The sequence below is a fragment of the Panulirus ornatus genome, chromosome 41 (genome assembly GCF_036320965.1).
Source record: "Panulirus ornatus isolate Po-2019 chromosome 41, ASM3632096v1, whole genome shotgun sequence".
Lineage (NCBI taxonomy): Eukaryota > Metazoa > Arthropoda > Malacostraca > Decapoda > Palinuridae > Panulirus > Panulirus ornatus.
Genome location: NC_092264.1, coordinates 5965197 through 5990833, shown reverse-complemented (window position 1 = coordinate 5990833; position 25637 = coordinate 5965197). Strand labels below are relative to the sequence as shown.

The window sequence follows — 25637 nt, the reverse complement described above, 5'->3', positions numbered from 1 at the left end:
ACAATTTTATTTTGGTCGATATGAAATGAGCGTACTACTGAGAGTAGTAGTGATGGAGGTGACCAGAGTCGAATACTTTCTGGGATAGTCGGAGTTTGGTCAGAGCTACCGGTATCCATGTTTTGAGTTCAGGCGTTTTCTATAACCGCACGTCACCAGTGGTTTACAAGACGTAGCGGAAGGAACCCTCGACCTTGTGAGTGAAGTTAAGGGCACGACTCACGAGACATCAACGTTGTTGTGAGACTGAGATCTTTCGATGTATTCCATGCTTGCTAGCAAAGCCGTCGTGCTCAAAATTCAGGCATCTCGTCTCCATAAAGATGACACAGACTCTCTCTCGTCATTATTCTGTCATTATCAGCTGTGGTGTGGGGCAAATGTCACGTCTCTCGGTAAGAATAGTCATGATCTCACCATTTCACTCAGGTCAGGTAAGACAGACGGTGTCGTCATCGCATTAGTTTGGTGGATCCATGACACACCTCCTGTGTGAGTAAGTGTGACCTAGTCTTCCATTTGTGCACCAGTGGACGTGGTGGGGTGGCGTAGTGCCGTCCCGTTCAGCGTCCGTCCCTCTCCAGTCAGTTGAGAGTCCTAAGAATAAGGAGGTAATGTGAGTCTGAATAGTACCGGGCGTCTGTCCCTACCAAACTGCGTACATAAGTACATAAGTACTCCCCCACCTGCTTGGGGGAATAAGAACCCCATTGAGATGGAGCAGATACTCGGAAGAATTTCAGCGCCAGTGCAACAGCCCAGCATCTGGAGAGAAGATTTTGAAGTTTTCGCTACGTGGTGTTTGAAGGAATAGAGCAGAGGTTTATGGCCATAATGTTTATGTTACTGCAGGATTGGTTTGTGATGTTTTTATGCTGGATTGTCGGGAAACAAGTGAAACGGAATGAGGTATGATTGATGTACTTATGCATCATGAATTTTAACGAGATTATTCCAACCACACACCAAGGTACTGCAGATGCCCGAGATGAGAGAAGGATGTGCAGCTTAAGGAAAAGAACCAACCAGTATTGGAGCAAGGAAAGGAGGGAAAATGACTTAGATTATGCACAGTGGAATCATCGGCGTTAGAGAGATGAGTTGTAAAGACTAAAGAAAGATCAATTACCGAGAGCAGAAGGGTAAGCAACAGGACTGGGGAAGAGGTGGATGTAGCTCCATTAAAGACGATCGTGGTGGAATGACCAGAGACGAAGCTATGCATCAGAAAGCAGAGAGAGAAGCAGGTAAAGCCAAAGAGATGAAGACCTGCTGGCTTTGCTCATACACGGTTACCCTGTCTGAGAGTCGAACTTGGGCGTGTGAGATCCGTGGATCGCAACACGGCCAATGGACCACGGAGACTCTTGTAAATGTGTGTGTGAGTGTGTGTGCACACGTTTTGTGTATGTGTATATCTATATTAGCGCGCTTGTGTACGAAGGCTCTGACACTTTTATTAGCGTAATATTCAGTAGTGATTATTGGTGATGAAAAAGTGAGTGTAAGTGAATGATAAACCATTTGTTACGTTTTATTTAGTCTCCCCCCAAAATGCTCATGTAAATTCTGCAAGCGACGGGGATGAATGTTGCTTTGGCAGTTAACTCTCTACATATATCATAATATCTGAAGTGTTTACTTTACTTAATTATTAGACGCTCTTGTTTGTCTGTTTGCTTTATTCTAATTAGCAAGGCAGTCAATTACAGGAATTGCGCAACGATACAACATTTTAGAGTGATCCATATTCTGACCATTGCGTAACAGTGCACGACGCCACAGAGGGATGGCGCTTCGTATCTCAAGAGTAAAATATGTGGGTTTGGTTTGGTATGGACAGGAAGGCTGACTTTTTGCTGACCTTTGCACGTATCCACCAGTCATTATCATAACATCTTCCACTCCGTGTTTTATTCTAGCAATACTGAAGGTATTGTATATATTAGGTGTTCCTTTTGCTCAGGCTTCAGGTGGCTATTACCGAGTATTGTGAGTGTGTACCTCGGCAGTCACCATGCACCAGTGTGGAGCTTCCATTTCAGCGAATGCCAGCAATCCTCCAATAATTTGCATTATGGGCTCGCAGCCGAGCTGTCTGTTCATCCCCACCACAGCGAAAATGATTATCTGAAAAGGAAACGGTTGAATATCGTCCAACATAGTCGAGTTATTGGTACAGTGTCCATAATTTTTTTTTCTTTTGTTTTCCTTTTTTTTTTTAAGTGTTAGATTATATGACGTCTTGTCAGGAGCCAGCCGCTTAGGCTCATCTCGCTGGGCCACTACTAGGCATGTGGTGTATGTGAATGCAGACAGCTTGGCATGTACATAGAGTGTATGTGCAGCCATAGTGTACCACAGGGATAGCTGTAGGTTATATCACAGCCCTGCTGTCATGTTACTAGCACGCAGTCAACACACCGGTCCACGGGTGACTCAGCTGTGGGGTGACTCTGTTCCCCCCTGGGAGAAGAGTCAGTGCGTCTTCGTCTGGCTCCCCTGAACTTCTTCCATGCTTTCAACAGGGAAGTTCCTCCACTGTTGTCCTTGTACACCTTCTCACGTGGGCGTGCTCGGCTGGCTAATTCCTCCTCCTCCTCAGTCAGTGGCATAACGAAACACCATGATTCTGGACGGTAAATTAACGACCTTCTCGGCGCCCTGTATCCACGCAAGAGAAATTAGAAGAGGATTGATAACCAGGTGGGGGAAATATGTAGCGACACTCACGCATGATATCACCAGCAAAGTCTTCAACAAAGTCAGGACCATGAAGAAAACGGTTGAAAAGCTTCCCAAGAAAAACATGATGAAAAAAAAAAAGACTGAAAATGTGAGAAATTGTAGAAACAAGATGAAAAATAAAGAGTAAGATGAGCGACCTAGTGTCATTACGGACAACTTTGAAGGCTGGTGTTTACTCGCTGATGCGGGTTGGATGTAAATATTTCACGGCGCTCTCGCTATCGGAAATTGGAACCACCTCATGAACATAAACCAACAACTGATGTAAGAATATAACTTGTGTCAATTTTGGAATGGAACACCTGGTGGAGTTATGAGTTGTGAGGAGAGGATGAGTAAGTGGAGGTTGTGGTTATAGTAAGTGGCTAGGGTAGCGTCCATGTTGTGTGTAGTGAGTCGAAGAAGTCGATTTATTTGGACTACCTTCCAGGTCACTAGTGGACACGTGGAGTGCTGTCCTGGTCACTAGTGGACACGTGGGGTGCTGTCCAGGTAACTAGTGGACACGTGGAGTGCTGTCCAGGTAACTAGTGGACACGTGGAGTGCTGTCCAGGTAACTAGTGGACACGTGGAGTGCTGTCCAGGTAACTAGTGGACACGTGGAGTGCTGTCCAGGTAACTAGTGGACACGTGGAGTGCTGTCCTGGTAACTAGTGGACACGTGGAGTGCTGTCCAGGTAACTAGTGGACACGTGGAGTGCTGTCCTGGTAACTAGTGGACACGTGGAGTGCTGTCCTGGTAACTAGTGGACACGTGGGAACAGTAAGAGAAGCTTATGCTTCATCCTAGACATCTTTCCCCTTTAGTTAGCAATTCTCTCTCTCTCTCTCTCTCTCTCTCTCTCTCTCTCTCTCTCTCTCTCTCTCTCTCTCTCTCTCTCTCTCTCCGGGAGTTATCTACCACATTATATCATATAAATACGGGCCCATCAAGCATGATGTCATGTCAGTTTTCATGCCAAATGTGTCACAAAATATTCGTTCACATTTATCTTTTAAAGTTTTACCGTGAACTTTAGTCTTGAATATTTGGTAATGAATTGCAAATGTCGAAAATTCTGACGTTTCTTTTTTTCATTTATACATTACATTAGAATACGTTTATTGGCAGCAATATCGCTCACGTATAATTTTCCATGAATATTTTAATATTAGGAATACGCCTCTCTCTCTCTCTCTCTCTCTCTCTCTCTCTCTAACTGGGAAGATGTCATTTCATTCCCCGTAGATTTTGTGATAAATACGATTCATTATAACGGTAACGCATTGCTCGCTGTCAAATCGTAACATTTGATACAGTCGTGGTGCCCATCTGTACTGTCTTATGTATATTACTATATTTATATATCGGACAAGAATAAACTGTGGTACAATTTTTTTTAAGCTTCCTGGGAAAGCGAGATGCGACACCCGGTACCCGAGTTCTGGGCTCCCAACTCTTAACCTTACTTGTTCGAGAAATTTTCTCTTACATGTTTTGAATATTTGTTTGAACGTGTTGGGTCAAGGATGAATTGACCCATTTCCAGGATGTCTTGTTCGCTTGAAGCAATTGATACTGTGTGTGAGAGTCGTCATTTAAAGACCCAGGAGAGGGGATTCCACTCCGTGTCTTGGTACTTCCGTGAAAATGACATTTCTTTTTCACTAATTATAACTGACCCTTGACCTCCAGTGCGCCAGCTCATCTACCCTTAACTAGAGAATTCTGTACTTGGCGTTTCAGAGAATCGTAACGACTCGTAACGACTGTTCTGCCACACAAGAGGTGCCGTTACACTGAACATCATTAGAATCCATATAGGATGTGAGGCATGACACTACACTCTCATGTGAAGTGAGGGGTCGTGACCTGGTGATGCCTGCGTGGCTACATCTGTCATGCGAGAAACAGATGTCGTGAGAGCCAACGCATCACCAGGATCAGTAGTAAACACGCTTTGGATCGCTGCCGTGAATGACAAGTTTCACATCAGTAATTGAGGTGAGAATGGAGTGTGTGTGTGTGTGTGTGTGTGTGTGTGTGTGTGTGTGTGTGTTTGGCAGATTCGGATGTGTTGCTCGGTAGTTCATGGTGGCTCAGACGTCAGCATGGAGGCGTGTAGAAGGTCATGTTCCTCAGTGAGGCACAGACCACGTCGGTCCTGAGAGCCGAGGCTGCTCCAGTTCTGTGGCCCATCAATTATGCGCCTTAGTTTCTTGACAAGAGGAAGAAAAATGACTGTACTTCGTGGGATGCATCAGGAAGGAGGAGGGGTTTTAAAGCTTAACCCACCCACCCACCCCCTGGATGATTATGAGAAAGCTATATTTTCTTTAAAGCCGAAAGAAAATGAAAGAGAGTGAGTGTTTTTTTTCCCATCTTGATTGATAATAGTAAGACCCAGGGAGATGTGTACCTCATTTTTATTAACACCCCCACACAGCAACCGTTGCATGTCCAGGTTTTTCCTCCTTTGTGCGATGTGTGTGAAGTTTACACATATTATATTTCATTAATGAAATTTACTTCGAACATTTCAGAGCATCTCTGTGTGTGTGTGTGTGTGTGTGTGTGTGTATACCATACCAAGCCACCTTGTGAGCACGGCTCACAGTTTGATCACATGAGGTCACCGTTTGGTGAGCGCTTTGTTCTAACATTAGTGACCTCGTTATGCATCTGGAAAAGTTTTTATTCATCTCGAAAAGAAATGGTTGAAAACCCTCCTTCGTTAGGTGGGTGTGGTGAATGCTAGCAAACTGTGGTGGCCGCAGTACGAAAGCTAAAGATCCACAGATGCACCAGATATACATTAGCACAGTCGGTAGTTCACAGACGTGACAGCGGAGGGATTCGAATCCTTGTCTCCAAACTGAGTGATGTTGCGGGAACGGTGGAGGAGGCTGGGAAGGTCACAATGGGGTAATGGACGATGCGTTGCTGGGGTGATGCCGGCAGAAGCTATATATAGCACCTGAAGATAACACGCTCAGGCAGTGTCATAAAGGCGATCCACGCCAGTCTGATCGTATGTGTAGGTTTTGATCCCACTGTTGTTCAGCATTCTGAATGGTCAAGTGTGCTGGGGTTCAACAGATGATTTCCTTAGAATTGGTTGTTCTTTTTCCTTGGAAGATCAGGTCACGGATAAGAGCCCGGATTGAGGACGTGTCTTTATTGAGATAAACAAAGGTTTATTGAAGGAGGAAAAGAGGAGACAATGAAAAGAATTTATAAGTTTTGGAGGAAGGGAAAAAAAAAAACCTGTTTTTTAAAGAGTACCAGATCATAGTTATTTGGAAAGACAGGGGTAGAGAGTTCCAGAGCTTGGAGATGTAGGGAAAGAAACAGTTATCAAAACAGCCCACCCTTGAGTTGCCATTGGCCACACAGTAATGATGGGACGCAGCAGCATGCCAAGTATTGTGAGGCCTAGCTAGTGGTGGGGGGCGAACGAGCAGCAAGCTATCGGGAGCGAGTCTCGTTCTGAGGTTAGCCTGAGGGAGTTGATTAGTTGGACCCTTTTTGACTCACCTGTCAGGTAAGGATGCAGAGCTAGAACATCCCTAGATGTGAGGGCAGTACAAGAACGAATCAGTCGTTTGTATAAACAGAGCAATTTCTCGGAATAAGAAAAAATATCCGACACTAAAACAGGATTTCCAATTTCTTAAAGGCACACTTACCTATTTCAGTAATGTTGGATTTCCAAGATAGTGTGGATGTTACAGTGATACCAAGTGTGTTCATTGAGTCAAGAAGCGGAATTACAGAAGCGTTGAAGGAGAGAGAGGAAAGTTGTGAGGAATTTTCGATAAAGAGATGGGCAGAAACTTGGTCTTGGAGGCATTAAACTTAACCAGATTTCGTCTGCCCCACTGAAAAAATTCTGTCCAAGTCTGAGTTTATTGAGAAAGTTGTGCTGAGACGAGATGCAGATCGAGTGAGAGAAGAAGGAGCAGAATTGAAGGATTTGAGGAATACAGTGTTGAGTCGTCAGCATACGAGTGCATTTGGTTATTTGTAGAAGAAAAAAAATCGTTGATGAAAGGGATAAAAAGTGTAGGAAACAGGACAGAACCTTGAGGGACACCGTTGTTGATGGAGAAATAGTAAGAGGATGATTCATCAACAACCACGGAGTTAGATCGGCCAGAAAGGAAGCTGATATGAGGGAGCAATGTGAGGGATGGAAGCCAGGAAAGCGGATCTTATAGAAGAGACCCCGATGTCACACACTGTCAAAAGCTTTGGTTATATCAACAGCAACTACATAGGATTCCCCAGAATCTATCTGGAATAATGACCAGAATTTTGTAAGATAGGAAAGGATATCACCAGTGGATCTTGCCTTACAGAAGTGATACTGATGATCAGAGAAAACACTGAGTTCAAGATGTCTTTGGATATGAGAAATGAGATGGGATTCAATGATTTCTGAAACAATTAATGTTAAAGCAACAGAACGATAGTTTGAGGATTTAGAACAGTCACCCTTTTCAGAGATGGGATGTACCAATGCATGCGTGTATATCACGTATAATTTTCTCTAAGCAGTGAGACAGAAGCCTCATATTATCAGTACAGTTGGCCTCATTATGGGTAGCCCCTCACTGTGGGCGTCTGTAGAGGAGCAAAAGTGTTGCGAGGGTAAGGTGTATCTGCTGGAAGACGACATCATTTCTATAAGTTTTTTCTTTCTTGTATTCTCTTTTCCTCGTCTTATTTACAGGTTCACTAAAATGTCTCTGTTAAGATCCATCTCTGCGCAACAGAAATAAGTTAAATTACTGTGTAAATTGTCTTTTTCAGTCTTGAGAAATGCGCTTGTACTTCCTTCAGCGATCAGTACAAATGCCAAATTCGTGCTGGTACAGCTTTGCAGATACCAAGAACAGTTAGCTCTTAAATCGAACGATATTTTCCCTGGATGGAGGTTTGTTTACGACTAACAGTAACGGGCTAATCCATTCCCAGCGTCTGATTTCGTAGCGTTTTGCCACTGGACTGATGACTAGCATTAAGGCTCGATCAGCTGCTCACGTGGGTAGCAGTGAAGTCAGCTGACTTGAATGTAGTACATCTACCGTGGTAAACCTGCGACGTCTTACGCTCTTCCGATATTCTGAGCAGAGGGACAACCTCAGACTTCCATACATAACACTAGCCCACATCTAATTTTTTTTTTTCCCCACTTTCCACACTCGTTTTGATTCCAACTCTCTCTCTCTCTCTCTCTCTCTCTCTCTCTCTCTCTCTCTCTCTCTCTCTCTCTCTCTCTCTCTCTCTCTCTCTCTCTCCTCCCCATCCCCCTTCTTTTCATAACCTGACGCCTGAGCTCGCTGTGGGCTTCTGTCTAGAATAGATCTTTGACCCCCTCCCACACACACACACACACACACACACTATCGTGTGCCCTCTGGACCCTCCAGTCATCCGTCTGTAAGGTTCTGTTTTCGTTCTGGCCGCCAAGAAGTGTGACCCAAGGGGGATAAAAGTTTCCCAGCAAGCTGGAACAGTGTGCAGTTCAGACCTCATATATTGTTTTGAACTTTCTGGACCACAGAGGAGGAGCCTCTAAAACAAGCGATTTCTGTCCCTAGTGACTCGTGAAGTGTGGGCGACTGTGTAGATTCCGCAGTTTCAATGCGGGTCCTGAGGACGTGGTGAGTTTCGACTTTACTATTTTGTTTGTGAATGTCAGGTGTCGAGATATGATCTCAACGAGGAAAAGTGAGGAGATGATACCTCATTACCTGGAAGTTTGGGGGGGGGGATTACTCAGGTTTTCTCATAGATTAACCTTCATGGTTTTCGTCATACTCACAGAGTCAATGTTTGGGAAAACGATAAAGTTCCACGAGTGTAGCGGGTGAATCCGTGTAAGGTAAGGCACCCGGTGGAGAAGGGAGGGCATCATGAGCATCCGTGGTATTGATTCTGTGTTCCAGTCTTTTAAAGTCCGGACCTTTTCATCCGGCATGACACTAATGACCCCCCAGAACTCAAATGGCGCAGAGAGCAAGATGCTGTTCTCTTGGTTGATAGTCGAAGGCTTGCTGGCAGTATGGCAGATAAGCTGTGAGTGATCTCAAGGGTGAGGTGGTGTTGACCTGGTGTTTGGAAGGGGTTAGGGAGAGAGAGATCCCAAGATAGCGCAAGCTTTTCCAGAAGAGCCGGGTCTTATGTGCACTTTATATACGAAGACGTGTCACACTATAGTTATGCACCTTGTATGTATATATCGAACATATTCCTGCCTTTCATTAATCACCGTCATGGGTTTATAGTAGTTTCAATGCGTCATACTTTGATTAGGTTATGTATCAGTCCTTAAAGTCCACTTTCCAATGTCTCCTTTTATGATTAGCTGAGTTCAGGGTAAAAATATGTTGGCTATCTTCACGCGCGAACAGGTAGCAAAAAAATTCTCTCTCTCTCTCTCTCTCTCTCTCTCTCTCTCTCTCTCTCTCTCTCTCTCTCTCTCTCTCTCTCTCTCTCTCTCTCTCTCTCTATATATATATATATATATATATATATATATATATATATATATATATATATACTATATATATATCTACCAGGTTTGTTTGAGTGTATAGTGATGGCTTCTGTTAAAGTCAGCATTTAGACTTTGTGCTCGGTGCTGTGTAGGTAGTGGTAGAATGTGCTCGGTGCTGTGTAGGTAGTGGTAGAATGTGCTCGGTGCTGTGTAGGTAGTGGTAGAATATGCTCGATGCTGTGTAGGTGGTGGTAGACGGCATCACTGCTGCTGTGTCTCTGGTGCAGTTACTGAAGACCTCACTGAGTCTGGTGCTCTGTTTGTGGTAGATGTCAAGGCTGGTAGCATCTGGTGCTGTGTTGTTGGTAGTGTTCACTAGTGATGTTATTGTCTCTGGTGCTGTGTTGTTGGTGGTATTCGGTATGTGCTAATGTGGTTCTGTGTTGTTAAAAGTACTTCATGACGGTGTTCCTGTGTTACTATGTTGATGGCTCTCAACCTCGCTCATCTGGTGTTGTATTGTTAATACTTGTTATTTATGTCATACTTTGATTGTTACTTCTTGTAACTGCTGTCTGGGGTTGTACTGTGTACACCAGGTGTTAGTTCTGTCACTGTGCTTGTTTTTACTATCGTGGTTCCAGTTACAGACAAAGGTGTTGATCGGAGCCAGACCCCAGATAAAAGAAAAGGTTTGAAAAAGTGGAGAGAGAGAGAGAGAGAGAGAGAGAGAGAGAGAGAGAGAGAGAGAGAGAATGAAAAAAGCTCTGAGAGTTTTTAGCGCGGCGAAAAGCCAACTCCTTTATCAGGGGAAAGTCGTAGGTGTGAGGAAAAACTTTGACAGCTAAAAAAGTTCCAAAACTTTCCGATGTAGAGGAAATAACAGACATCACAACAACCCATCCCCGAGTTGTCAACGGCCACACAGTAATCATATGACGCAATGGTTCGCTCAGCTAATGGCAGGGGGGCATACAAGCAGCCAGTTCTCGGGAGCTAAGAGCAAATTAATGTCTGCAGAAGAGGGGAAAGAGAGCCAACACTGAGGCGTAGGGTAGATGGGTTAACTTTTGCGCTTGGGTTGGGAGATTTGGTTCGTCGGATTGTTACGGACTCGATACTGTCAAGTGAGTTTGCAGAGTTAGAATATATCCAAACCTGAGAGTAGTACACCATACAGAGACGACCCAATTCCTTAGATAATGAGGCAGTTGTTCAGAAGAGGGAAAGATTGTGGCATTTATAAAGGACTTTCCGTTCCTTGGAAGTAGACGTTTATTTATGTCATATGTGAAGTTTTTTTTTTTTTTCAAAACAGATTAAACTCTGTGGTAGTAAGTATACCTACTGCCTTGAGAGGTGGAATTACCGATGCAATAAAAGAGTTTGGAAAATTGAGGAATCGTAGAAACAGGAGGAAAATGGGCTGTTAAAGACTCTAAACTTAACGAGCTTTTTTTTCTCCCCCCAACGAGGAAATCCTCGCCAATTTGTAATTCAAAGAAGAACGTTAGTTGTAACGAGACGAGATGTTGACTGAGCTGCAAGAAAATTTGAAGCAGATTCAAAAGATGCGAAGGAATTTACCGTTTGAGTCGTCAGTGAATGTTGCTCTAGGGTATTTGTCGAAGACATGATAGTGTTATATAAAAGAGATTAGGAGACAAGAACCTTATGGAACACCGCCGTTGACAAGTGAAGAGGGAGAGGTTGATTCATCTCTGGATTTCAGAAACAGACCGGCTGTAGAGGAAGGTGCATGTGAGAGCACAGAATGAAGGTATAGGAGGAAATCCTGGAGATGTGGCTTAGATGTGACACTATATGGAAGCGCTCAAGATGACTTTGATATTCAAGTATATCTTGGGCTACAACATAGGATTGTGCCAATCCTCTTAGACGCTTTAACCAGACGTTAATAACATAGAGAAAGCTCTCACTAGTCGATCCCGCCTCGCGAACCTCTGGTGGTGAGAAAACGTGTGGTGTGGTTGATAGGAGTTGCTTGTATGATGGTGTGGTTGGCGCGATATTGCTGACTGCTGTGTTCTCAGCTGCTGTGGTGTTTGGTAGTGTATTCTTGTTGGAAGCTGTCATGCTGTGACACAAGCCGTTGCTGTACTTGTAATTAGAAGCTGTAATGTCGTTTTACCTTTAGAACAGAAGCTGTCTGTGCTGTTTTCCTGTCTCTCCTGAGACTTATCGAAAATCATAATATGCTGGTTAAGTGGTTGTTGTAATATTCTCAACTGTAGCCAGACTGGGTCAACTCCTCGATCGACCAACCACTTCCTCTGGCAAGACTCAGATATTTGGATATATATATTTTGTATTCATCAGTTTAATAGTAAGGCAACCGTGAGGCTTACCCTCTGTTAGCGGGGAGCAAGTATATATCTGGCACTTAGCTTACCCAAGGGTAATGGGCTCGTATTTCAGTATTAGTCATGAATATTCATTCCATTTAAGCTGAGCTTTACTCCCTACCGTGTCATCTCTGGAAGCACACTGGGCTACCGCCTCCAAGACCGAAATCTCTTCCACCTAACCTGGTGCAGAGTTGTTATATATACATAACCTAGTATGGAGTTGTTATATATATGTATATATATATATATATATATATATATATATATATATATATATAGAGAGAGAGAGAGAGAGAGAGAGAGAGAGAGACTAGCATAGAGTTGTTATAGATACGTGACCTAGTATAGGGTTGTTATAGATAACCTAACCTAGTATTGGGTTGTTATGGCTATGCAAAAGCCTGTAATGCAATATACGTGCATCCATCTTAGAGATAATGCTCTTGTAAGATTTGGAATGAGCGCAGGCGCGTCGTGCAGTGCAGGATAAGAATGCTCTGTGAGATGAGGTAAAACTGGGTGAAGAAGGCGACCGTTCGTATTGCAGCCAACGCAACAGTAGTGCACAGGAGACGTGAGGCAAGACACTGTTGCAGCTGGTGAGGGGTGGTGGCAGTTGCCTGCCCCCCTGTGACCCCAGGAGCGTGGCTGGGAACTGCCGGCCGAGGACCAATTCCACTCCATTCTCGACGATTCCACTTTATGTCAACAAAGAGGCAGCGCCGCCCTCATTACCAAGGCAGATCTTCGGCTGCTGCTTCTCCTCCGGGCCCGCCTCCTCCGAGCCCAAGGATTAATTCGTTATTAGGCGACGTCAGGGCCAAGGTTGGCATCGGGGGGCCCCCACGGTGAAGTCGGCGTATTTGGTGGTGGGATGAAGCGGGGAAAGGCCGTCATCGTTGTCGTCTAGTCATCCTTTTAGGCTTGGTTTATATAGTCATCCGTCGAGCAGTTGGACTATGTGGTGATGATGATGATGATGTCATGATGATGATGATGCCATGATGATGGTGGAGAGGCGAAGCGTCTTTTTCTTTGTTGACTGTAATGAACCAGAAGGATTCTGGCAAGGACCTGGACACACACACACACACACACACACACACACACACACACACACACACACACGCGAGGCAACGACAGATACCTGTGAGTCGGAGATAACAGGACAGATGATGACTGAGGTCGTGTGGCGGGAGAACTGTGGTGGATTCACCTTCTCACTGGTTTCCATCGGCTGTCAGCAGCAGTAGATGGGCGTGACTGGAGTGTCTATAGCCATGACTGGAATGTCTATGGTCATCACTGGAATGCCTGTGGGCATGTCTGGAATGTCTGTAGACACGACTGGAATACCAGACTAAGCTTGCTAGCACTGGGGCTGCAGTGTGCATGTAGGTGAATGGTTCAAGTTCTTATGGAGAAAATTCATATTGTTCAACTGATAAGATTAATTTCCTTGATGTACTGGGAAGTTGTTAGGGCAGTGGCGAGGGGAAAGTTTGAAGTAAGTAGCTGAAGTTGTTAGGGCAGTGGCGAGGGGAAAGTTTGAAGTAAGTAGCTGTTGGCAATGAGGAAAGTACAGTTAACTCGTGATGAAACAACGACTCACGTACAATATTATGAAGATTAGTTTTTAGTTGAGCGATTAAGTATTAAGGTGGCGTTGGGAACGGTAGTTTGAAAGATGAAGTTACCAGAACTGAGCGTTAGGTTGAACGAGACAAAATAACTGATGCAGGACTCTCGCTAAGAAGTAGCAAGACTGGATCGTCTAGAATTGGATCACTGGGTTTGGTGGGATCAAATGTTTATCTGACTTGCTAAGATAAATGTTATCGTACTAGCGTGGATGACGGGTTGGGTCATGACCTGGATGACGGGTTGGGTCATGACCTGGATGACGGGTTGGGTCATGCAGGATGATACTTATCGAACTCGTTAGGATGATGTTATCGAGCTGACCTGGTTAGTACTCCTAATCATATCAGACTACCTGGTTTATTATCGAGCGGGTCACTCGCTCTGGTTAAACGGATTTACCAGGACGCTGAGGACGAAGATGCGACGAGAGAGGCTACAGAGAGGCCAGTGGATGGTGGGTGGGAAGTCCAGTGAAGTTGATGTCGGTAAGAAATTAAAGAGAGAGCAGAGGAGGACGTAAGGAAGGAAGAAGAGGAGGTCAGCCAGAGAAGGTGAATAGGAGTGAGGTAATGAAGTTGAGGTGCGGGTGAAATAGTGCCACGGTCATAACAATGGCATAGCTTCAGTTAAGAGCGTTTCCTTGCCATTTAAAATTCCTGCGATGCAAATTCCATCGAGTTAGATGATCCAATTTATATTCACTTCTTCCTTTCACGTCTCTTCTGTGGCTCCCTGACCACTCTGCATATCCATATTTTCTTATGATTTAGTCTGTGTGACCCCTCGGCGCTGGTAATGCTTTTCCTGGATGGGGTTTAGAAATGGGTCGCTCGATCTAATTAGCGGTGTCGCACCAATGCATAATGTGGCATGCTATATTCTTAACCCCACGTAATTCACCTGGCGCTCGGTGAGTAACCTCCAGGAGGGGAAGGTTCCTCTCCACCGTCGTGGCGAAATTTCGCAAAGTGCTTGTGTCTCGTTGATCCACCAGTGAGTGTATGCTCTTGAACCTCGTGTCGTAGAAGGCGACTAAAATGGGAGGGAGCGGGGGGTGCTGGAAATCCCTCGTTGTTTTTTTGAATTTTCCAAAAGAAGGAACAGAGAAGGGGGCCAGGTGAGGATATTCCCTCAGAGGCCCAGTCCTCTGTTCTTAACGCTACCTCGCTAACGCACGAAATGGCGAATAGTTTGACAGATATATATATATAATATATATATATATATATATATATATATATATATATATATATATATATATATATATACATACATACAAGAAGGCACCGTTGCTTACCTAATTATTTTGGGTGACACATCTTCCAACTCATGTTAGAAGTCATCAAGTATGCTTTTCAACCCCGAAGCCAAACCGGATCTCACCTGCACTTTCCCGCCTCCTTGAATGCTCAATACCAGCTATTCTAGGATCACATACCACGGCCAGACTGCAGTAGTAGCTGAGAAATGACAGTTTTAAGCGCGTTGGTGGTATGGGGGAAACGCTGTACGCCCTTCCATTTTCGGTAGCGTGGGTGTGACTCTCGGGTGTGTAGAAGTGATTTTTTTTTTAGATTTACATGTAAACATTACATGTTCTAATATATATATATATATATATATATACACTAACTACACTGGCATGACAAAAGACAAGTGTCAAGTCTATAAGGGTATTACTCCGTGAACAAGACACAAGACGCCTTCCACACATTGCCGAGGCACTGCTTACCATAGAACACAGTCCTGACGTTAAATCAACAACCAGACTACGGGGCCAACACACGATACCACAACCCCATCACAACCTCACGGCCAGTGAGCTCGCAGGGCTACATGTCCGCCGTCTGGTGTTGCCTAGCCTGGCGCGGCGTAGCCACACTCCACTCCCACCTGCTCCCGCTGGCCTCACCACACGTTACTGATGATGTGTTGCATTACAGATCCCGGCGCGTCCAGACAGAACCCTGGGCGGTGTCGCACACTGCCTCCCCCGGGCCGTATAAGAGATAGTAGACAGCAGGTAAAGATTCAGAAATGATTTGACCAAGAAAGGAGAGTTATCTGGTCCTTTATACTGCTACCAACACACACACACACACACACACACACACACACACACACACATACACACACGCATATATATTATTCAGTTCAATTCTCCTTTTTGTTTATCTAATTATATGTCTGCTTCTGTACTGTAATATTTATACATAAGTTTTGGATGAGAGAGAGAGAGAGAGAGAGAGAGAGAGAGAGAGAGAGAGAGAGAGAGAGAGAGAGAGAGAGAGAGAGAGAGAGAGAGAGAGAGAGAGAGAGAGAGAGAGAGAGAGAGAGAGAGAGAGAGAGAGAGAGAGAGAGAATGGGGGTGGGGAGGGGGTGGGGGTAAGGAGGCAGTAACGGTGGAGCAACATATTCCCGTGGCTCACGGGAAGTTACCGTGGCCAACATTGTGGGAACATAACCATCGCTATATGTCTGACCGCGTGGCGCGGACCCTAATTAGATAGTGATAGCCAGACTCCTGCTGGTGCATTACATAGGGTAGGATGGTGCCTCGCTCACCGACCTTACGTAGGGCATGATGGTGCCTCGCTCACCGACCTTACGTAGGGCAGGATGGTGCCTCGCTCACCGACCTTACGTAGGGCAGGCTGGTGCCTCGCTCACCGACCTTACGTAGGGTAGGATGGTGCCTCGCTCACCGACCTTACGTAGGGCAGGATGGTGCCTCGCTCACCGACCTTACGTAGGGCAGGATGGTGCCTCGCTCACCGATCTTACGTAGGGCAGGACCGGGGCCACGTTTTACCCCTGCTATCAACAGGGTTGGGTAGACAGACGCGACATCACTTACCTTCGTCTGCGCGGTACAGCTGCGTCTGTCATGAGACACGCTCCCTCCCGCTGGACATAATTACATGGGTTGATGCCAGCACGTCCGTCCACGGTACAAACTGTATCTTTTCAGGCAGTAGTGTGTGTGTGTGTTATTTGTGTTGTGTCCCCCTGAGATAGCCAGGAAATAATGGTCATACGGTACGGGACAAGAGACAAGACTAGTTTCATCACGCAATCGGTGAAGAGATTTTTTGAGAAAGTTGTGTTTACTCTCTTTTTTTTTGAACATTTAATGATGGAATTATTGACGAGGTATAGTCTCATGTTTCCCTAAACTAATTAAAAAAGTTTGGAATACAAATGTTTTGGATTTTGATATAAAGTCACAAACACGTACATCCTCTTGCTCGCCACTTCGATCAAACAAATTGATCGTATGAACGCTAACAGTAAACGAGGAGGGCTCACACTGTCACACCTGCGTAAATATTCACGTTGAAACGTTGAAAATATTTTAAGGATCATGTTATCATATTCGTTATTAAGTAAAACTTTTGCTAACACTAGCGACTGAACACAACCCCACTCGTGCCCTTTGTCCCCGCTGCAATGTACACGGTAGACATTACTGTTTGTGGCCTCTTGTACCGTGAGGAACTCGTGCATGAAGGGTAACAATATGATGAAGGTGCAACAGCATGTGTTGCTTTACGTGACTACGGCCATCTTGATCCGTTCAGATACAAGACAACTTTCTGTCAAGTGTTTGCACCAGTCTCCAGTGTATGATAGATATGACATAGAGGTGGAAATCCAACTTCGTTCCTCGTGGGTACGTTTCATGATGATAACTGCATAATACATTCCCTCTCTCTCTCTCTCTCTCTCTCTCTCTCTCTCTCTCTCTCTCTCTCTCTCTCTCTCTCTCTCTCTCTGACGTAATGAAGATTGTTTGACAGTTATAAGCAGGATGTTTCCCTCCCACAGTTAGATCTAGGCACAAAATTTCGTTATATATATATATATATATATATATATATATATATATATATATATATATATATATATATATTCTGAACTTTTACTTCTGGGAGACTTTTCATAAAGGCTGTGTGAGTAATGATAATGATTAACTCGTGTAGTCTGGAGTTCGTGTGAAAGATTCAGCTTCTGGTGAATGTCTAACGTGGAGCCAGTGTTAACACCTTTGAACTAACTTTAGTATGTTACATGTAGATGCCTGGTATTTAATGGAACACAGTGTTACGAGACACAGATAGAAGGGAAAGTCAGTTAATGAAACATTCTGGGAATGATCGCTCGTCAGAGCGTGAACATGGAGTTCCAGTCTTTAAGAACAGCCAAGGAATAAGTAATATTACTATTTAGGTCAGGTCACATACCGATTGTTGAAATCAAGTCTGGCGAGGGGTTAACCATGGTGATTGGTAGTCGTCTCAGCCACAGAGGTTGAACAAGCCTCGGACACCATCGTTACGACCCTTACGTATGATGGTGTGACCTTTAACCTGACCCACAAGGGAGAGAACAAGGACACTGCCGGTCTAGTCGACGCTTCGATGGACAGTGTTCACTGCGGTGTCATGTGAATGCTTTCTCTCTGCAAGATGATTTCTGATCTTTTACGATTAAGATGGATCAGTACTGTATTACGTATCATATAAAGTTATTGCATTATGCAGTACATGTTTACTGTTACACAGACGTTATTTGCTGACTATTTTAGGCAATACTCGACCAACACTGTTTATTAACATTATAGAAAAACTGTCAGTTGTACCAAGCAAGAATGTGTGAGTCTCGGATGTTTATTGAAAGCCTTCACCGCTGTACCTTGTGTGTAGATATTACTGGCACGACTACTGTTCTATCTGACGTGGGTTGATGGTAAATATATATCATCTGTTATACAACATGGTCATGTCTGGCTAATGCCATGATATTTTGTAGGTTCATGTTAAATTCTGTTAGATCTCAGTTGATTATTTTTACATGTTAAATACATGGCGTCATCCTTAGTTAACCGTTCATAATTAAGAAAAAAAAATATCTTTATAGTTTTTTTGTCTTACAACTTTTCAAAGTAAGCGATCATAAAATACTTTATGAAATCGTTTTAACTCGATGAAATGTTTTTATTCTGGCCTTAAACGAAATTTTCATCTGATTTTATTTTTCTTGATATTTTCTCTTAATTAGTCGTTTGATGTCGAAATTTTACCGAGTCTCCTTCTCATTCATCCTCTCTTGTGTTCTAGGGTGAAGTTGGATTACGACAGAGTTTTATATCTAAGACGGAGGAGCAGGTTGTGGACACACCTGCCGTCCAGTAGAAGGTAAGAAGACGTGCTGATGTGTGTGTTTCCTAACACCTGTAGTTCACGCTAATCACCTACACTTCTGACCTTAGCTTTGCCCTGCATTATTTACGAAGATTTCCTAGACATTTTCATTGTTCCATATTTTTCCGTTCACTTTTCTTCTGCGTTTGTTTCTTCTCATACAGAGACATAAAAGAACGTTCATTATCTCCTGAACTTTTAAATCACTTTGCCGTGAAATGAAGTCACATTTAATATCGCGTTCTCTCGTGGAAACTTTTTACATCTCTTAAAACAAGAAAGATTCATTAGCGTCCCAACCACACAACTTTCTCTTATAACTCTTAGTACACTGCTGGTGCTGATACAACCTGGCGAGCATACATCACAACAGGTGGTGAAGCCTGCACCATACATCACAACAGGTGGTGAAGCCTGCACCATACACCACAACAGGTGGTGAAGCCTGCACCATACATCACAACAGGTGTTGAAGCTTGCACCATACACCACAACAGGTGGTGAAGCCTGCACCATACACCACAACAGGTGGTGAAGCCTGCACCATACACCACAACAGGTGGTGAAGCCTGCACCATACATCACAACAGGTGTTGAAGCTTGCACCATACACCACAACAGGTGGTGAAGCCTGCACCATACATCACAACAGGTGTTGAAGCCTGCACCATACATCACAACAGGTGGTGAAGCCTGCACCATACATCACAACAGGTGGTGAAGCCTGCACCATACACCACAACAGGTGGTGAAGCCTGCACCATACACCACAACAGGTGGTGAAGCCTGCACCATACATCACAACAGGTGTTGAAGCTTGCACCATACACCACAACAGGTGGTGAAGCCTGCACCATACATCACAACAGGTGTTGAAGCCTGCACCATACATCACAACAGGTGTTGAAGCCTGCACCATACATCACAACAGGTGTTGAAGCCTGCACCATACACCACAACAGGTGTTGAAGCCTGCACCATACACCACAACAGGTTTTGAAGCCTGCACCATACACCACAACAGGTGTTGAAGCCTGCACCATACACCACAACAGGTGTTGAAGCCTGCACCATACAACCTTGAGAGTCGAGATGTCACAACAAGACGCGACGCTGACTTACAACCGAGGGATTGTGTCTTGTGTCCAGTGCTTATTGCCTAGCGGACTCCACACACACACAGGTCAAGTGCCCAGCCAACTTAGCGTTCCAATGACCCCTCAGGTCATACACAAGGTCCTTACCAGAGAGATTTATCCCTTTCCTCATTTGGGGTGTCATCAGAATGAGCTAATACACTGGAAATGGGATTTACTCCCTTGTAGACTACGCAGGAGATAATCTCATAATGTTTTTTTTCGATTTTTTTGCCTTAGATTGCACTGACTTTCTAATTAGAATACATGCTCCATTGTCAGGGGGCAGTAAAGGAAGTTAGAAACTCTTGGTTAATTATTTCGGCAAATATCTCTATTGTCTTCATTTTTAGTGTTGTTCTCCTTACCGTCAGTTTTGTGATATTACGTGAAGGAACAAAGCCAGAGTTACTTGTCTGATCAATACTTGTGTCTAAATAATAGCATCTTGTTCATGTTCATTTCTTACGCATGACCATCTGTGTGCGGTAATGGGTCAGTTGCCCTTTGAATTGGAATTGAAAACCATTATCTAGGTAAGGTCACATAAAAGTAGTAGTAGTAGTAGTAGTAGTAGTAGTAATAGTAGTAGCAGCAGGAGTGGTAGCATATAGATCCATTTACGATTATAGTATTCAGCGAGAGGAAAAACCACTTCCCATTCCGACAATACCAACACAACACGTTCACTCTCACACATGTTGCTGCCTTCCTCCCAGCAATGGTGTATTTTTCTGCGAGGGAATGGAATGTTGACGTAACTTGACTCAGTTGATGTCAGCACAATCTGCCTGTCTCGTCCAACCTGTCGTAGTGACTTGGGCGAGGAGTATTCCCTAATGTACATTTAGTCAGTCGGCCAAGTTCTTTCCCGGGTTTTCGTTCGCACGTAGAGGGAGAGAGAGAGAGAGAGAGAGAGAGAGAGAGAGAGAGAGAGAGAGAGAGAGAGAGAGAGGCTAACAAGTGTCTATTTTTTGGATCAGAAGTAATAGGTTCTCTCTCTCCTTTGATTAAACAAATAGTGGTTCTGAGGGATAGAATATAAGGTTCTTTCTGAGATGCTTCGTAGACATTCATCATCGCCAGAATAGGGAGCAGTATACGTGCACCATCTCAGTTTACAACAGTTTACTGGGCAGTATCATGCACAATACATGACGTCATCTGTGCCACCCAGTGATCACAGAAAACAAGTCAAGGATGAAGAAATACTGGACGATTTACAAGTATAAATCAGGCCCAGTTCCTTCAGTGATCAGGTTACGTATTCCCTTGTGGGACATGGTCAACATAGGAGGCGCCTGGGACTCTCTGTTTTATAATTGGTTCTTGATCAATAACGTACCACATACGTCACTTGTTTATGTGACTGTTGTTGCAACTGTCTCGCAGTGTGACCTATGGTGTTATGTTTGCCGTCGGTGTCTGGAGTGTCACGGTAAACATCATTGTTTGATGCTCGTGTGGCCAGGGCTCTCTGAGCCTCACCAGCCATTGTGGTATCATTAGTTTAGTCTCTGGTTGTGTGTAGAATAACGTGGACAAACCTCGCTAAGTGTTCATATATCAGGCCTAGAGCAGCAGGACTCCTTCGAGTATCACTTCCTCCTCATCATGCCCAGGTGACCCAATTTGAAAGGCTATCTGGAGGACTTTGCATAAATCAATTTTCCGTCGCTGGAGGAAGGTGCACTCTTGTCACCGGCCACAGTCCTCCTCCATTCACCATGAGGGATGAGCAAGGCAAGCGCGCCATGTGAGTCAGCTGGCGCAACTATGTCCACTGTAGAACTAATGTTCAGTTCCATTATCAACATCTCGCCGCAGACAACGTGATGCGCCATTGTTTGAAGGAATTGATAAACCGAAGCTTTTAACGATGCACAAGAATAACATTCATATTACAGAGATTTATCTTATGCGTGTGAGTATATATATATATATATATATATATATATATATATATATATATATATATATATATATATATATATATATATATTATATTCTGCCCCATTCTCAAGGATTCATAAATGGATCAGACAACTAGATGATAGACTAGGTCAAAGACTATACCTTTAATGGTTTAATTTGTTTAAGAATACAGCAGATGTGTCGAAGTTATGACAAGGAACATATCAGGATCAGTTGAGTTGTACCCTCTGTCCACTAGACAATGTGGCAACAAATGAAACATAAATTTATTGAAAAAAAAATAAGTGTGGCAGAATAGGCGGTTTATTATGATTGTTGTGTTGTGTTTGCCGTGTCCCTCTTAAGTGTCGTAGACCTGATGGTGTAGACTTGTAAGTGTGAGCACTTTTGTGCTTGTAAGTGTGAGCACTTTTGTGCTTGTAAGTGTGAGCACACTTGTAAGTGTGAGCATGTTCCTCACTTCCTTATACCTTATCCTTCTCTACTCTGATATTAGTAACAAATTTTCGTGTTTGTGTAAAAGTCATCAGAAATTTCTCCCCCAAACTGCACAGTGAAGGTCGGTGGGTGTGTGTGTGTGTGTGTGTGTGTGTGTGTGTGTTTGTGTGTGTGTGTGTGTGTGTGTGTGTGTGTGTGTGTGTGTGTGTGTGTCGTCCCTCCCCTTGAAGTGCAACAAAGACCCTGATGACGGTGAACGGAATGGGACAAGTTACGTCTATATTCCCGTGGGGTACGAAACGATAGCTAGATAAGTAGCTCCGCCGCAGGAGGTTCAGTCCTTTGGTGAATATAGAGTAGAGCATCAGTATGAAGACGTCCAAAGGAGGAATTGATTTTGTGGGTCATGGGTTCTTTTATTGAATTAGTGGCCGGGCTTAATGGTGCGACCTCTCTCGTTCGTTCGTGTATGTTATGTTCAACTCTTCCATTTCAAGAGTGAGCCTCCTCCCCTGTCCAACCCCTTCTCTCTCTCTCTCTCTCTCTCTCTCTCTCTCTCTCTCTCTCTCTCTCTCTCTCTCTCTCTCTCTCTCTCTCTCTCTAACCAACCTATTAAAAAAAAAAGGTGCAAACCCCTTCGTGATGGTGTACGGTAGTGCAGTGCTAAGCTTCCATTGATCGTTAGGAACGAGCATTATCACCCTCCCGTGAGGGCCTGAGAGCACGAGCAATGACAGCGGTGGCTCCCGGCCCGCACTGGGTAAATGACCTCGGAAATTAAGGAAACTGTATCTCTTTCTCTGGAGTGTGTTTATATCATGGGGGCACAACCCACTGGGGCCATGGAGGGTTCGTGAACACCAAGCACCAGCAGAAGAATTATTCTCTGGTTATTTTCCCTGTATCCGGAGACTGTTTTTTTGATGTTTCTTTAAAGATTTCGCAAAGTTTTTCTTTTCCCTGATATTCACCTTCCTTAAGCTTTTTCCTCGCGACATTCATTGACTTGTTACAACAACAGAAACTCCCTTGCTAAGACACTTGTATCACTGGCCAGTGTATACCCCCCATGCCGTCTGACTACACTGAAAGTCAGGGATGGCTTAGATATGGCTTGGATATGGCTATGGTTATGGACTTCAGTGTTACATGGTCTCGTTGCTGTCTTATTTCCCCATGGCTGTGGGTTGCAGGTGATGCCCATGGCAGGTTGCGTCCAACCCAGGCAGTTGTGTGCGCGGCACCAGTGTTCTGTATGCAACATCAGGGCTACACCTCCGCGTAGGTACCGTAAGACAGGTGCAGCCACATAAACCACAGTTAAAACACGACACTGGTGCGCTGCGCGTCGTCTCGATGCCCTTAACTGAACTATAAAGTGAAGGAGAGAAATGAGTAGGAGCGCGTCACTACAAATGTGATGGTAAGAGTTGTGAGTAGCGAGTATACGGATGGCTGGTCCTCACATCTTCATATATATATCCCAGGCTGACGGTGCTTGTCCAGTGGTCGGGTTGTTTCAGTCTCTAATAGTTGGTGGATCAGTCGCTCTGCCTGGATTTATGACAGTTCGGGCAAGCATGTGTATCAGTGTGCTGGATTTATGACAGTTCGGGCACTGGTAGAGATGAAGAGTACGCTACCAAATCTTGGATTAGGATTTTGCTCGTAGGGCAAAGGTTGATTTTCCTCCATTGTTAAACAACATTTCATCGTCGATTCGCAGATGAATAGATGGTTACTTCTGCCATAGAAGAACCTCATGATCTCTACTGTTGGGAAAACACATTCTCGTGATGTGTGACCAAGAGGGAAGGAGACTCTTGAGGGATGTTGCATGCCTCTGGGAGCAAAGGTCTTGTGGTACTTCGCAAGAAGACGCAGTCTTTCATTACCTTCCACTCTTTTCGAGTAGCAGCAATCTGGGTTGGTGAAGTGTAGCAGAATCTGCTTTTCATACAGTCTGGACGCGGACTATGCTCATATATCAATCGTTCCAGGGAGCATATTCCATGTATACAGAAGTATGTGTGAGAGTACGGCACAGGTCATCTCGAACCCTCCAGTTATCCACTGTAAGCCTCGGTAAATCTTCCTTTGATGTTTATTGTCGTTTGGTTGTATTTCCAGCGCTGTTGTTCAGGGAGAGCTCATCTGAAGTTATTAACGTCTATAACCTGAGGTACAACACCTACATACCATATTGATGTGGATCATCAGATGTACTTGTGAGGCATTGGTGTTCATCGCTGGTACTTGAGCATTCGCGTCACCATAGTCCCAGGAACGAGACTTTAAAATCCAGAATTTTCAGACTAGGAAGCACGAAGCTTGACTCAAGATAAGGAACATAATCTTTAAACCTTTTAGACTTTTTCACTATACCTGCTGGCTGGGGCCCTTGGCAAGCATTTTTATTGGTGCGTTGTCAATAGTCCTCCACGGATCCCTGTCAGCTGCAGCTATATTGCGAAATTATTTTTCGAAAAATATTAAACGCAAGAAGGAAATGAGTCAGACAAATACATAGAGAGAAAGAGAACGGGAAAGTTGGCGCGGAAGTAGGATAAGTTGGGTGAAAAGATGAGAAAACAGAAAGAGGATTGAGAGGAGGAACAGAAAGACAGATATATAGAGAAGTGATAGAGAAAAGAAAGAAGAGAGGATAGAAAGGGGAAAAGAACGAAAGAGGCGAGGATGGAGAAATTAAAAAGAAGAGGTAAAATTTATTTCAATGTATCTCCATTCCTGAATTTAATGTCAATTTTCGAGTGCTAACAGAGGGGTTATGATCGTCTGGATCATGGTGACGTCTGGGAATGAGGACAGATACTCGTTCATTCCTCCGTACATACGTGTTCACACCAACACAGGCAATGGTTCAATATCAGATCTGAGCAGTCGGGAATGTCGCGAGATTATGTGGTTCGTATGATCTCGTAATAATGGTAGCGTTTAAAACAAACTGAAATTTAATCTTAAAAAAAAGTGAAACACAGATCATTCTTGCTTACAGAATGAGTAAGACTAGTGGTGAATTCCACTGCGTGTCTGGCCCAGCTGTCACACTCCTGCTGGGAACGAAGCTCGGTGAAGTTAGGTGCACGTACGTACGTACGTTCTGGGAATCGAGTGTGTACACAGCAGTGGTGGCTGGCCCTCGTCTGAAGTCTTATGGTCTACCGCATGAGTGTTACCACTTTCTTATATTGTGGATATAACTTTTCTACCCGATCTGACTTTCTGATTTATTTATGTCTTCTTTCTTTTTCTTTTTACTTTAATCTCAGAAGTGCCTCCATCTTTTCTCTCTTTTATTTTTCACACAGACAAGAGTCACAGAGTACCTTTTCCTTGTTGATGGTATGGAGGTGTTTCCCTCACACTACTTTAATCCCATTCCCTGAAATGTGTTCTTCGATTCATCGATTGGTCGTCAGTCTTGGTTTAGATAAAACACCATCACGAGTCGGGACACACACATGAGTCATCCTGTGGCTGGATACATGAAGCTAGATAAAGAAACCTGATCATCTATAAAGCAGATTGAATCATGAACCCTTCAGCTAAAACTTATAGATTCATAAGCTTCACAAATGATCACATACACGTCAAGTCACTTACTCTATTGTTTTCAAGAGAGTCTGATAAATTCAGGCAAGTATGTAAGATAGTCT

General features: G+C 44.1%; 1 protein-coding gene across 1 annotated transcript in view; it reads left to right on the top strand.

The window, feature by feature from the left end:
* LOC139761640 (alkaline phosphatase-like) overlaps positions 1-25637 on the top strand; it is a 656491-nt gene that overhangs the window by 183338 nt on the left and 447516 nt on the right. The window contains exon 8 of the mRNA XM_071685927.1: positions 18368-18445. The gene's annotated coding sequence lies outside the window, so the exon portion shown is untranslated. The remainder of the gene's footprint in view (positions 1-18367; positions 18446-25637) is intronic.